Here is a 13,412-nt window from a genome sequence, read left to right on the forward strand (position 1 = left end):
ATTGAACCCTCACCCCCAAAAAAATAAAAATTTTTTTTCAGGCTAAAAATCCTCATGTGATTTCTAAGTAATTAACAGTTTGGTCTCCAAAACAGTAAAAATAGGCTTCCACCTGAAACTAATTTCCTTTTTGGCTACCGAGGCCGTTCTTTGAGTGATGGAGGAGAGAAAGCTATGAAGATCCACTTAGGAACGCAAATGGGTGGTGACACCTGGCTGGATGGGTGGTGATGCCTGGCCAAATGGGAGGTGACACCTGGCCAAACAGGAGGTTAGCAGTCAAGGGCAGTTAGGAGCACAGAATCTCCTTATTTGCGTTTCCTTAATTGTTTAATCCGACCGTCTGTTTCAGCCAAGTCCAACAGCTCACAAATCTCCAAAGATGAACTTGTACTTCTGGAGGGGCCCCTCCTGACTCCTGGCCAGCCAGTGGTTCAGCCCACCCTGGACACGGACACACAGACACACACACACACACACACACACACACACACACACACACACACGTGTGCATGGAAGCCAGGCCCCCCAGAGGTGTGATGATGCACCCTGTATCATTCAGGTAGCCGGTGGGAGACGCCAGCCTGGGACCCTGTCCACCATGCCCCAGCTCAGCCTAGCTGTCCCCTCTCCAGGACCCTCAACCATCCCCCAAATCGCTCAACCCTCGCCATCCTAAGACAACAGGCATCCATACAATGTCCTCGCAGCTTCCGCGGGCGAGAGCTGCCCACCCAACAGGCCTCCTCATAGCTCCTTTCCTGCTCATTATTGAACAGTTGGGTACTTTTCCTTTTTGTTCATGTATACACTGTTGTCACACACAACGAAATAACAGGTAACGAGAGCAGAAGCCACAGCCTTGGGCATTTCAGGCCACAGTGCCCTGCCCCACCCTGGGGGCCGCCTTCCACTCGCAGAGGCTCAGTAAGTATTTGCTGACTTGATGTCCTTTGAAGTTGGCCAGATTTTGCCTCCAAGTGGATTAAAAACCTTCACCTTAAGTAAAAGCACGTAGACGCAGAGCCTTATGATAAAGGCTGTCTGTCCCACGGGCCCCCCAAGCTGGTCCACAGACAGGACTGACTGAGGAGAGGCCAGGTGTCAGGCTAAGTGGTTAAACGTACTTGTCCCGAGGAGACGCATGAGGGAGCACATTACAGCACCCGGGGGGGGGGGGGGGAGCAAGAGCAGGGAGGCCGGTGGTTAGGAGGCTGGAAGGGGCCAGACAGAGGGGGCCAGAGGTGCAAAGGCCAGAGAGAGAAGGGAGGAAGGGACCTGAGAGAGCTGGTCAGGGCTGCAGCATGAAGGCCAGGGGACGGGAGGCGAGAGGAGAGTGGTGGCACGGTGCCCACGTCCTAATGCGCAGAACCTGAACATGTGTCACCTTATAAGGGACCCTGCAGGTGTGACTGACTTCAGGACCCTGAGAGACGGGAGATGGCCCTGGACTCTCTGGGTGGGCCTCAGGAGAGGCAACAGGGCAGGTGTCACACAGGGGAGGCTGTGTGCCGACGCAAGCAGAGCTTAGGGCGATGCAGCCGTGAGCTGAGGAGCGCTGGACAGAGTCAGAGGAGCCGTGATGCCCGAGCCAAGAGCGGGTGATGCACGGAGGGGCCAGGAGCCAAGGAATGCAGATGCCTCTAGACGCTGAAAAAGGCCAAGGAAAGGGACTGTCCCCTAGAGCCTCCAGAAGGACCCCGCCCTGCCCCTGCCTTGACTTCATTTAGCTGGTGACACTGACTTCGGACTTCTCACTGCAGAGCTCACCTCAGAAGAAGACACCTGTGTCTTCAGCCGTCACAGGAGCTAATACAGGAGACACGGTCTTGAATGAAGGGCGGCAGCGCAGACCCCACCGCCAGGGGCACCCGACCCGGGCTGGGTGGTCACCACAGAGTGGCAGTGCCAGCTTTCACGGAAACAGAGCAAGCTGGCAAGCTGAACTCTTCCTCACCTCTGCCTTCTAGGGTTTGCCATCAAAAGGAGGCAAGGCCGGGGAGCCTCCGCCGTACGGGGCACCACCCCCACTTCCCCTGAGGCTCACGAGCAGAACAGACGCACTACCCAGAAACCCCACCAGCAAAGACAGGCACCCTCCATGTCTACCCGGAAGACCCGCCCACTCGCTGCATTGTCTTCTTACCGTAACCTCAACTCAGGGCTGACCTCAGCCCCTTCCAGCAGAGACCAGACACCTGGGATATGCTGCCTCGGGAAGGGGGTGAGCCTCCCGTCACCGGAGGGATCCCAGCTGGGACATGGTGACCTTCAAGCGCCCTGGAAACTCTGAGACCCTGTGTGTCTATCCCAGGACGCCTCCTTGGAGACCGTCCTACACACGGTAGGTGCTTATGATGCTTGCTGAGTGAATCTGCCTGGAGAGACGTCCCACCCAACAGCTGTCCTTTTGGCAGAAGGAGCTGTGAGCAGACAAGAAGGGACCCATCTGTGATTCACCTTTTCCTAGGGTTCCTGTCAGACACCCAGGGCTGGAGGCTGGAGACACCAAAACAAAGCCTCGCAGCCGACTTCCTGGCCGAGGAGCCCACGTGCAGCCCACGGCTGGCTCGCTCACTGCCAGGACTTCACGGCTCAGGGGGCGAGAGGTCAATAAAAGCCCCGCAGGAATGCTCCAGCCGCCCCAGTTCCGGGAGCTGTCAGCCAGGGCTGCTGGGGCAGCTGAGAGCCTTTCCCAGGGTCGCCCCCAGGCCCTCTGGGTCTCTGTCTGGAAGGGCCCTGGCCTGAGAATGTGCCCACCTGGCCTAGACCCTGCTCTGCCGCTCACAGCCTTGGATGCTGTTCACACCACTTGAGCTTCTGGCCCTCCGGCCAAGACGATGGGTTCAGGGTGGGTACGTGACCCATGCAGGCTGCTGGGTCTCAGTTCTGGGTTCCGACGGGAAGCACTGGCAAGCAGCAGCATTGTCGCCTTGGTTTCTCCCGGGGCCACGACCTGGGAAGGCTGTGGGGAAAGGACGCCAACACAGAGGGAAGCTGGGCCCAGGCAGAGCCTGAGGACCACGTCTGGTGCCGGCCGTGCCTGAAGTCAGTGCCCGGACTTGCTGGTTCTGAGAGCCTGTGATGCCACTTTTTCACTTTAGTTGGAGTCGGGCTCCTGTGACTTGTAACCAAGAGCCCTGCTTCACACACCCGCTCTGCACACAGCGTTACAGGAGCTACAGGAAAGGCAGGCCATGGGGTCACCTACCCCGCCTCAAGTAACCCTAAATGGAACAGGGAAGGTGTGACCATTCAGCCAGAACACAGGCAGGTAAGCCCACGAGATGGGTGGTCCTTCCCAGTGGGAGCTTGGAGGACAGGAAACCCTGCAGGGCCTGGTGACAGGAGTCAGCGTCCAGGAGGCAAAGACCCCCACAAGAGAGCTCCCCTAGGTCCCCCAGCCCCCCACTGCTCCCTTCTTTTCTCTCGAGAATTCCCCTCCCCCACTGAGGGGACAGGCCCTCCAGGCAGGGCATCCGCAGGCCACTGGGACCGGTTTCTGACAGAATTATGCAGAAGTAGATGCCAGGTAACACTCATTACCTACTGACACTGCTTTCCAAAAGTTGCCGTTCTGTTTTCTTCCAGGTGGGGTGAGAATCAAAGGGACTACGGATTCGGCCCTCGCCCAACCCTCTGCCCTGTCACAGCTGCTTCCCTCTACAGAGGGAACACGGTTGCACTTGGGGAATCTCAAGTGGACGATGCCCACCTTTACAAAGGCGCCATCACAAATGTTAGGGAAACGAGCTTCCCACGTCCGGCCCCTCCCCTCCAGGTTCTGCCTCTTGTCCCCACGCCCACCACGCCCCACCACGCCACCTGGACGCCCGCCCCCCTCCTCTCCTTCCCTACCACCGCTTCTGGGAGGCTTCCCCCAGTTTCTCCAGACAGGGAGGCTCAGGGGAGCGTTTTGCTCCTGCAGTAGGTCGGGGACTCAGAACTTACTAAGAAAAAATGCGGATATGAAATTTCTTGCACAAGTGAGTCCGGGGGCCCTGACTCAGTCTGCCGTGAACTTGGGGGTGTTCTGAGGAGCAGAGGGAGCCCCTGGAAGAGCCCTGTGGGCCCTGACATGTTGGCAGCTGGTTGAAGCCCACCCCCACCACCTCCCCAAAAAGCCTCTCTCTCGTTGAGGTTAGTGGTGGGCAGGGAGTGAACCCCCGGGCCCTTCCACACTAGAGGAGCTGACACATGCTGGGTCCCAAGCTTGGTGGCCAGTATTTAATGCATCGTCTCGGCCAGGATGGTGTGACGAGGTGGGCACCGTACCCCCATTTTCCAGAGGAGACCTGACTTGGAGCAGATGGGCAACTACGAGCAGCAGAGCCACCATCCCAGGTACCCCTAGGTCCGGAACGGGACATTGGTCCCTGGCCAACATGGGACACAGGGGACTAGGCACTCAGGGGACAGGCCAGCCTAGGTACTTGCCCTGAGCAGCCGCCTGCTGCAGCCCTGCATGGCACCTGGAAAGGCCACCCTGCAGACCCCGGGAAGATGCCAGCCCCTCCCGTGGGACACCCTTTCTGAGCACCAGCTCACGAGGCCCCTGGCCAGCCCCCACCCCTCCCGGTTAGAGAACCCTATCAGGGACCGTGCTCTGTCTGGACCACGTCGCTCCAGAGAACACCCCAGGTGTGAGCTGGGACACGCTGGCCGCCCAGCATGGGGCCAAGCCCTTTACATGCACCAGCCTTGGTCCACAACAAGGCCGGGTGGGGCTCGTCACCCCCTTTAAGGATGAGAAAGACCAAGTTCCGTGAGGTTAGCAGCTGGCCAGGGCCTCACATAGCCAGGAGGCAGGCGGGCTCACACTCAGCCTGGCAGAGCCCCTTTCAGCCTCACAAGACCCCAGAGCAGGGCACAGCCACAGGCTCATCTAGGGGACTAGACAGCAGGCACCGATGAGCAGGGAAAAGAGGTGATTCATCCCCGCAAAACACCCCGAGGACCCTGAGAGAGACCCAGCCCCGGGGTCCTGGCTGAGAAGGGCTGATGGGGCTCATGGGGAACAATGCACACACCTGCACGCCTCAGGCACACAACAGGTAGGGCTCTCAGCCCAGCCCAGCGACAGGGCCTGCTCACTGCATGGGCAGTGCGCTGGGGCGTCCTGCGATCCAGAGACTTCCTGGAGGAGGAGCCTGAGACTGGAGGACCTAGGCAGTCTCTGATGCAGGCTGAGTGGGGTGGCCGTGCAGGGGACGGCCACCTAGGGCATGAAGGGAGCAGGGTGGGTGGGCTCACGCTAGAAGCTAGAAGCCTCATCCCAAGGTGAGGGTTTCTGAATATTCCTAAGATGCAAATGATCCCTTTCCCAGAGCCCCTTGTCCCATTGCTGGTGTCATAGCCCCCCTCCCTGCCTCCCCGGGAGGCTGAGAGCGCATGTGCACGGGGTGGGCTTTTGCTCCTCTGTTGCCCCCCCCACACCATGCCTAGAACCAAGCCTGGCACATAGGGAGGGGGGCTCAGGAAATGTGTCCACAGACGAGGGAAGGGGGCAGAGGGCAGAAGACTAGGCCTGCCTCCGGGCCCATTCAGCCAAGGCCCTGCCCTGACAATAATTCCTGAATTTCTCAGTGGACAGTATCCACTGAAAGGCGTCTGGAAATGGTCTGGAAAGCAAACACCTTGCGTGGCCTGGAGAACTTAAGGCACTCTTCCTCCTTCCCCAGCATGCCACGTGGACGGCCCCACCCCCATCCTTCTCCCAGCTCAGAGGTCAGGGCAGCCAGCACCAGACTCAGCCAAGTGTCCCCTTCTCTTCCCCTTCTCCAAATCTCAGAGGAGCAAGGCAGCCAGGCAGGGTGGGGCAAGGCCACCTTGGTGTCCAGGTCTCAGGGCCTTCGCTTTTCCTGTGCCAGGGAGGGCACTGGTGACTGCTCAGGAATGCCCAGGCTGGCTCCCCTCCCCAGGAGCTGGGGTGTCGGAGAAACCTGCCCAAAGCCCCCTTCCTGCTAGCCCAGCCCGCAGTGGCTTCAGATTTCCCCATGATGCCCAGGCCCCGCTTGGTGTCCAGAGAGACAGAAAGAGTCTGACTTGATCTTAAGAGGTGACTGTTCCCAATAATAATTCATATCAGAAAACTGGGGAAAACCAGCCATCAACTAGAAAGAATTTAAAAGCAGACTCAGGGAGCCGAATGCTTCATGAAACACTGGCTCCACTCCACTTTAGCAAACTATTCAAGGAACGGGAAGAAAACATCACCATGTAAGAGTCCCTAAAAGAAAGAGGGTAAAATCTGATTGGCACCAACAACAGTCTTCCTGGGGACGGCAGAAGCTGGCTGGGTGACTGGCACATGCTGAGCTCGCCTGGGTCCCTCCCGGCACTTCCCCCACCTTCCCCTGCTCCATCTATACTTGGCTGGGGAGGGGCAGGGCCTGTCAGTTCCCCGTCAGGATCCACCGGCCGGGGCCTCTTGCCATGGTGGACGCTGCAGCCCAGCACATGAGCTGAGCCCTGACCACCTGGTGAGCTCTGGAAGCCAGCTTACCCCCTCAGCACAGCCAGGGTCCTGGGAGGGAGCATGGGGGGGCCGGGGGAAGGGCAAGCACCCCAGCCACAGCCTCCAAACACTGGCTCCGTTTACACCTTTTTAAAGGCAACATGTTGATGTGACTGAAGAAGACATTGGAGGACACAGAACTAAGGCCACGTGGACAAAGGCCGTTCCCAGGAGTTCCCTCACCAGCTCTCCCCTTTGCCTCTTCTGGGCAGGAAGCAGATCCCTCTACCTGTCGGGCAGGTTCTTTTCTGCAGAGAAGGCTTCATGACCCTCCCTGCACAGGGACGTGTTAGTGCTTCAAAAAGTAGGCAGCTGGACAGGAGCCCCGTTGTCACCTACTGGCTGTGCGACTTACAGCAGGAGGCCCCACTCTGGTCTTTCCCAAACCTCAGCAGAAAGGGAAGTGGGCTGGGCCTCTGTGCTCTGACAGCCCCTCAGGACCAATGATCACCTCCCACTCTACGCATCTGACCAGTTTACTGAGCATCTACTAAGCACCAGGCACTGGGGGACAGCAGAGACCAAACGGACAACCGCCCCCATTCACCTGAAATCCACACCCGCAGGTTCCTGTAGGGACCCAGGAAGGGCTGGGGGAGACAGGACCCGGGGAGCAGGGCAGGCGGTGGGGGTGGCGGGGAGAGAAATCATTCCCGAGGGTCCTTCTGTCTCTTCTTGTCCCACAGGCCACATCCCACTTCTCATTCCCTTTATCACACACAAGTGATTCTCTCTGCTGTGATAGGAGCTTCCTGATGTGTCAGTAAAGAAATTCATTTTCATATTTTGATAACTTTATTGCCATAGAATTGGTTTCCTTTTAATCCTATATATTTCATTGTATGTTCATTATAAAACCACATCTGACCAAGTTCCATGGGTTTCTCCAGACTGTGGGTGGGAGCTCCCTCTATGGCACAGAGAGAGCTAAGGAGCCCCAGGCCGCGCTGGGAGGTCCTGGGAGCCCGCAGGTCCCTGGGTGTGGGTCCTGGGCTGGCCCTTGGGGCCTGGCGCCCAGCAAGGCACACAGCAGCTACCTCACCTCACAGACAAACATCCACTGCAGGGACCAAATCAACACCCAGAAGCCCCACCCAATGCTCAGGGATGAATCAGAAAACACTTGAATGGGGTTAAGTGATATTGATGTGAATAAACTGAGATAAACAGATGATTTTTCATTGAGTGCTGCCTTTTTTTTTCTTTTTTTTTTTTTTTCTTTAAGATTTTTACTGGGGAAGGGGAACAGGACTTTATTGGGGAACAGTGTGTACTTCCAGGCCTTTTTTCCAAGTCAAGTTGTTGTCCTTTCAATCTTCGTTTGTGGAGGGTGCAGCTCAGCTCCAGGACCAGTTCCCGTTTCTAGTTGCAGGGGGCGCAGCCCACCATCCCTTGCGGGAGTCGAACCAGCAACCTTGTGGTTGAGAGGACGCACTCCAACCAACTGAGCCATCCGGGAGCTCAGCGGCAGCTCAGCTCAAGGTGCCATGTTCAATCTTAGTTGCAGGGTGCGCAGCCCACCATCCCTTGCGGGACTCGAGGAATTGAACTGGCAACCTTGTGGTTGAGAGCCCACTGGCCCATGTGGGAATCGAACCGGCAGCCTTCGGAGTTAGGAGCATGGAGCTCTAACCACCTGAGCCACCGGGCCGGCCCAGTGCTTCATTTTTATGGAGTGAAAACTGAATTACTTAGCTGGTCAGTGAGGCAGCTGACGGGGAGAAGAGCCTAAAAGTAGGGAGGAGGCGAAATGCACTTGAATCTGAAATGCAAGCCGCCAACCTCAGGCAGCAGCCCCTGCCGACACCTGCCATGGCAGACTTCCTCCTCCAGCCCGGGCCAGGCGTCCGCCCAGCCAGCCTATTTCTGACTTCCCACCGCTTCTGGGCTCTTGAGCAACAGCCCTCCCTTGGGTCACACATGAGAAAGCAGACACAGGAGTGACCCCCATGCACAGTCTCACGCAGTGTCCCTTCTAGGGACGGGAGTGCCTTTGAAGCTTGCGTGTTGAGCCTCCAAACACACAGGGTGGTGGATATCTTGGGGGGTAGCCACCGTGCAACGAATTGGCAAGCGCTCTAACATCAAGGCAGACATAATAGCGAGAGTTCTGCCGTAGCTAGGACCTCAGGCTCAATTAAACATTTACACAGAATTAGCACATGATCCAGCAAGCCTGCTTCTGTGTAAACACCCAAAAGAACCGACAGCAGAGACTAGAACAGGTATCTACACAGCAACATCCACAGCAGCACGATTCACAATCGCCAAGAGGTGGGAGCAACCCAGGGGTCCACAGACGGATGGACGGACACACAAAATGTGGCACATCCACCCCACAGAGTATTATTCAGCCCTGAAAAGGAAGGACATTCTGACACCTGCTACAACCTGGATAAACCCTGAGGGCACCATGCACAGTGAGACAAGCCAGACACAAAAGGACAAACACTGTGACTCCACTCCTATGAGGCCCCTAGAGGAGGATTCACAGAGACAGAGACTAGAAGGTGGGTGCCAGGGGCTGGGGGAGGGGAGACAGGAAGTCAGTGCTTCATGGGGGCAGAGTTCAGTTTGGGGAGATGAAAGTTCTGGAGATGCCGATGGCTGCACAACAATGCGAATGCACTTCACACCACAAAACTGTGCACTTAAAAACGGTTAACATGGTAACTTTTATGGTAGCTGTATTTTCCCACAATTAAAAAATAATAATAAAAGAATAAAAATAGTTCTTGCACGTAAAGAAAAAGCACTCAGCTCAAGAGTGAAAGAGTCCACATCACGTCTCCGATCCTTACTAGCCGTGCGATTCAGGCAAGTGCCCTGAACGCGTGACCCTGACTTTTCTCATCCGTTAAGTGAAGGGAATAATGGCATCTCCTTTGCAGGACTGTTCCCAGGACCCAGAGAGGTAACTCGTGTGACACGCCTGGCACAGCAGTGGGCACACAAGGGGGCACGGTGGTGAATAACTTCACTAGCACAGTCAGCACCACTATGTAAACAGTGAGACATTGTTATGAGAAGATAAGATGATGTCAGCCGCACCGTGATCCTGACTGACGCACGGCATCTCCCCGGAGATGGTATCTCCACGTCTGACGCTTCAGAAATATGCACGCGCAGAAACCTCATAAAAGTCCTTCTGAATTAAAACCAACCTGAATAGAAGCGGCCACACTAGGCCTGGCTCTTTTCTTACTTTAATTTGAACTTAATTTATCTCTGAGCATCAGGAAATGGCGCCACGCAAGAGATGCGCCTGGTGGCGTCCAGGCGAGCCCACCATTGCAGGAAATTATCTGCTTTAGCAAGAAAATTACTAAGGAAGGGGAGTGCTGTTATTTTAAGATCTTCGAGCTGGTGTGAGAAGAAACTAATTAAATGATTGTCATTTTCTGTGCAAATACAGTAACTGACTGCTACAGAAATGCAAAATAAGAAGGAACTTTCCTATCTCAAAAGAACGTCGGAGTTCAATTTTTTTTTCAGTTCTCCCATATGAGCTCACATTCAAGTACCCCCATTTATTTTGAAAACGACCAAGGGAGCTTATTCGGGATACAGATGATGGGCACAAACCATGCTGTGTGGAGTGTCCCCAAATTAGGGGCTTACTTCCATAGAGAAGGGTTGCCTGCTGCCCTCAGCAGGCTACCCATCAATCACCACTCACGGCGGCTGAGAACAGTTGTGTAAGTCTGCGGTTTACAACCCGCGGAGCAGGTCAGGATGGGCTGCACCAGTGAGAACCTGCTGCGGAAAGGCAGCCGCAGGCGGTGCCAGTGCATGCCACTCTCAGTCCCCACCCTCCACCAGGAGGGCCCAGAACAGCCGCGGACCTAGGAGCCCCAGCATGCAAGCCAGCGGTCGCCTACTCAGGGGGACACTGCCGGGGTGAGGTTGGTATTCACAGGGCACTTCTTTCATGCCAGGATTCAAACTCACAGCCAGGACGAGGCTTCCACAGGATTCCCGCAGCAAATGCAGTCTGGGACACACACACACACACACACACACACACACACACACACCCCTTCACCTCCCAAACGCTGTGAATGGCAGCAGGACTCCCCTACTCCCTGGGCTTCCAAACCTGGGGGGAGCTGGCCAGGGACAGCATGGCAGCAGCAGCCAGCTTCTCGGGTCCAGAAAGCACCCGTGCAAACCCCAGGACTGGGAGGAGGAAGGGCCAAACCAGCACTTGGAAGAACCTATAAATAACTCACTTGCTGGGGACTGGGGGGGGAAAAGAGGAAGCCCCCAAACAGAAGGCAATTTACAAGCTCCCCTCCGCCTCTTCCCAAACCGGAAAAGGCACAGGGACACTCGGCATCATCCCAGCCGATTTCCTACTCAGTCCAACTTTTACTCCCTGACGTCACCCTCCGGAGTCTCAGCCTGCTGTTGACAAATTATAATAAAATAAAAATCTGAAATAACGGCAGCACTTTAGAAGGCCTGTGCAAGCACGGGGCTGCTTTCTAATCTGAAGGGGCGTGCAGAAGAACGATGTTAATTTATGACCTCTTTAAAATACTCTCAGGAACCCTCATGCAACTACAAATTAAATAGCCACTTTATTAAAGTAAAAGTAGATCTGTGCAATGTGTTCAGGAACTTTATTAACGGGCTGTCTGTATGCCCTGGAGCCAGGCTTTCTGATTGACGGATGTGTCCTTGCTCTGGCCCACAGCCCCGCAGGTTTCTCAGGACCCCAGCCTCTTCCTCGGCCTCCCTCTCACTACCGCAACCCCCTCCTCAGCCCAGGCGATGTGACTCTACTTGTCCTTCAAAGCTGCTGGATCACCTCCTCCGGGAAGCCCTCCCTGACGTCCCCATGCAGCTTCACAGGGCACTGGGATGCTCTCTGATGAATTCCTGTCCAGACCAAACGTCTCACCAGGACAGGGGCTATGACTGATTCTGCTCATCACTGTATCCCCACCACCTGACAGACCGTCTTGAAAGCAGCTGGTTTGAGGGCTAATGGGAGGCCTCTTCTCACCTGGGGCTTTCCCCACACAGGAAGAATGCAGAAGACCCTGGGTCACCCTGGACACAGCAGGTGTCCTTCTGAGGATGACACTGCTGGTTTGCACACCGGGACTCGCCTAGACTCGTCCACCCAGCACACATCTCCATTTGCTGTCACCTGTCCCACACACGACACAGGCTTTCCTCTTTCTCATCATTCTTGATGCAGCTGCCAGGCCCAGGGTCCCCAAGCTTGCACGGCCAGCTTCCTGACAGCAAATGTGACAGGCACTCAGCACTGGTCACCGCACCACTTGACCTCTGCCTGCCTCTGTCTCTCTGTAGGTGGCCCCTGGTGGCCCTTGGTGAAGGCTGCCATGACAGAATCATCTGGGCAGATGCCCACCATCCACATACTGACCAGCCATAGCCACCCATGAACCAGACCTCTCTCTCCAATCCAGTGCCCACCCCGAAATGCTGGCAGGCCCGGGGGACAGCAGCCTGAAATGCAAAAGTATCTCGGGGAAAGTGCAGCAGACTTAAACGGAGGGCCCTAGAGCCACCAAGCTCAGTTCCAAGAGTGGAATGGAGCTGTCATCACGAAACCACAGACGTCAGATGCAAGGCTACAAATCAGCTTTGTCGCCGGGTTTGGACCCGTTCCTTCAGGAACCTGAAGTGCTTTATAAGAGGCCTTTCTGGCCTCTGGAGGCTGGCTGGGAGCCACGAAGCCGCGCTGCTTCGGGAAAGAAAGAGGCCTGCAGAGCAGGGTGGGCCATCCTCACCTGGAAACTCTCAGGCCCGCCTCTCCCTCCACCCCTCCTGGGCCCTGGGCCAGGCCATCCACCTCCTCTGAGCTTCCATCCAGAGGTCTCACTTCCACGGCCCTCGGTGCACAGCCTGGCCCTGCTCCCTTCTGGCTACGGGATGCTGGGCAATCGACTCATGAACTCTCGGGGCCTCACTGACCACACCCAGGCCAGCAGGGTCCGAAGCCAAAGCGTCAACAACCAGCACCCCACACCGCCATGCTGGGACCTCCGGCCTCATGTTTGGGAGCCATTAGGAGCTGCCTCCAATTCGTACCCTAGCTGTCCGTGTCCCCCCCGGACTGCTCTGAGCTCCACTGTGCTAAGTAAGGGGATGCAGGCGTAACGGGGACCCTTCCCTGCTGTTCCAGGCTGGACTGTGCCTCCCAAAATAACCACATGTTTAAGTCCTAGCCTCCAGGACCTCATAATGAAACTATATTTAGAGATTGGGTCTTTACAGAGGGGATCAGGGTAAAATGAGGTCGCGGGAGTGGGCCATGATCCAATATGCCTGGTGTCCTTATAGGAAGAGAATAGGACACAGACACAGAGAGAAGGCCAGGTGAGGACACAGGGAGAAGATGCCGTCTACACAGCAAGGAGGGCGGCCTCAGGAGGAACAGCCCGCCCTCACCTTGAGCTTGGACTTCCAGCCTCCAGGGCTGTGAGAGAGTGGTTTGTGTTGCTAAAGCCCCGCCTCTGGCACTTTGCTATGGCGGCCCTAGGAAGCTACCACACCTGCCCTCGAGGATTTGACACCTGGCAGGTGCCATGAGCCCATTCAGACCTTCAGAAGCTCCATACCTCTGACTGGCTCTCTGCGTGTAAGCCGTCAGGTTCCTCAACACCCCAGAGAATCACCTCTGCATACAAGTCCCGGCGACACCCCCAGCCTCGCAGACATAGCACAGAGCGGACGTGGAAAATGGGGGGTGGGGGGGGGGTGACCTGATGAACAGTGACAAAGCTGCACAAACGGCCTGGCTGCAGGAAGCTGGCGTGCAAGTGCCGTGAGGGAAGGCGCGCAAGTGAGCAGCGTGCAAACGAAGCATAACAAGCACGTGATTTCCCAGAAACAGTGCCACTGGGATCGGGCTCAG

The 13,412-nt window shown here is 56.4% G+C and overlaps 1 protein-coding gene across 2 annotated transcripts in view; it reads right to left on the reverse strand.

The window, feature by feature from the left end:
• The window catches only part of SORCS2 (sortilin related VPS10 domain containing receptor 2), a 387,174-nt gene that overhangs the window by 369,987 nt on the left and 3,775 nt on the right, over positions 1-13,412 (reverse strand). The window lies entirely within an intron of this gene.

Source organism: Rhinolophus sinicus, linkage group LG02 (assembly GCF_036562045.2).
Source record: "Rhinolophus sinicus isolate RSC01 linkage group LG02, ASM3656204v1, whole genome shotgun sequence".
Lineage (NCBI taxonomy): Eukaryota > Metazoa > Chordata > Mammalia > Chiroptera > Rhinolophidae > Rhinolophus > Rhinolophus sinicus.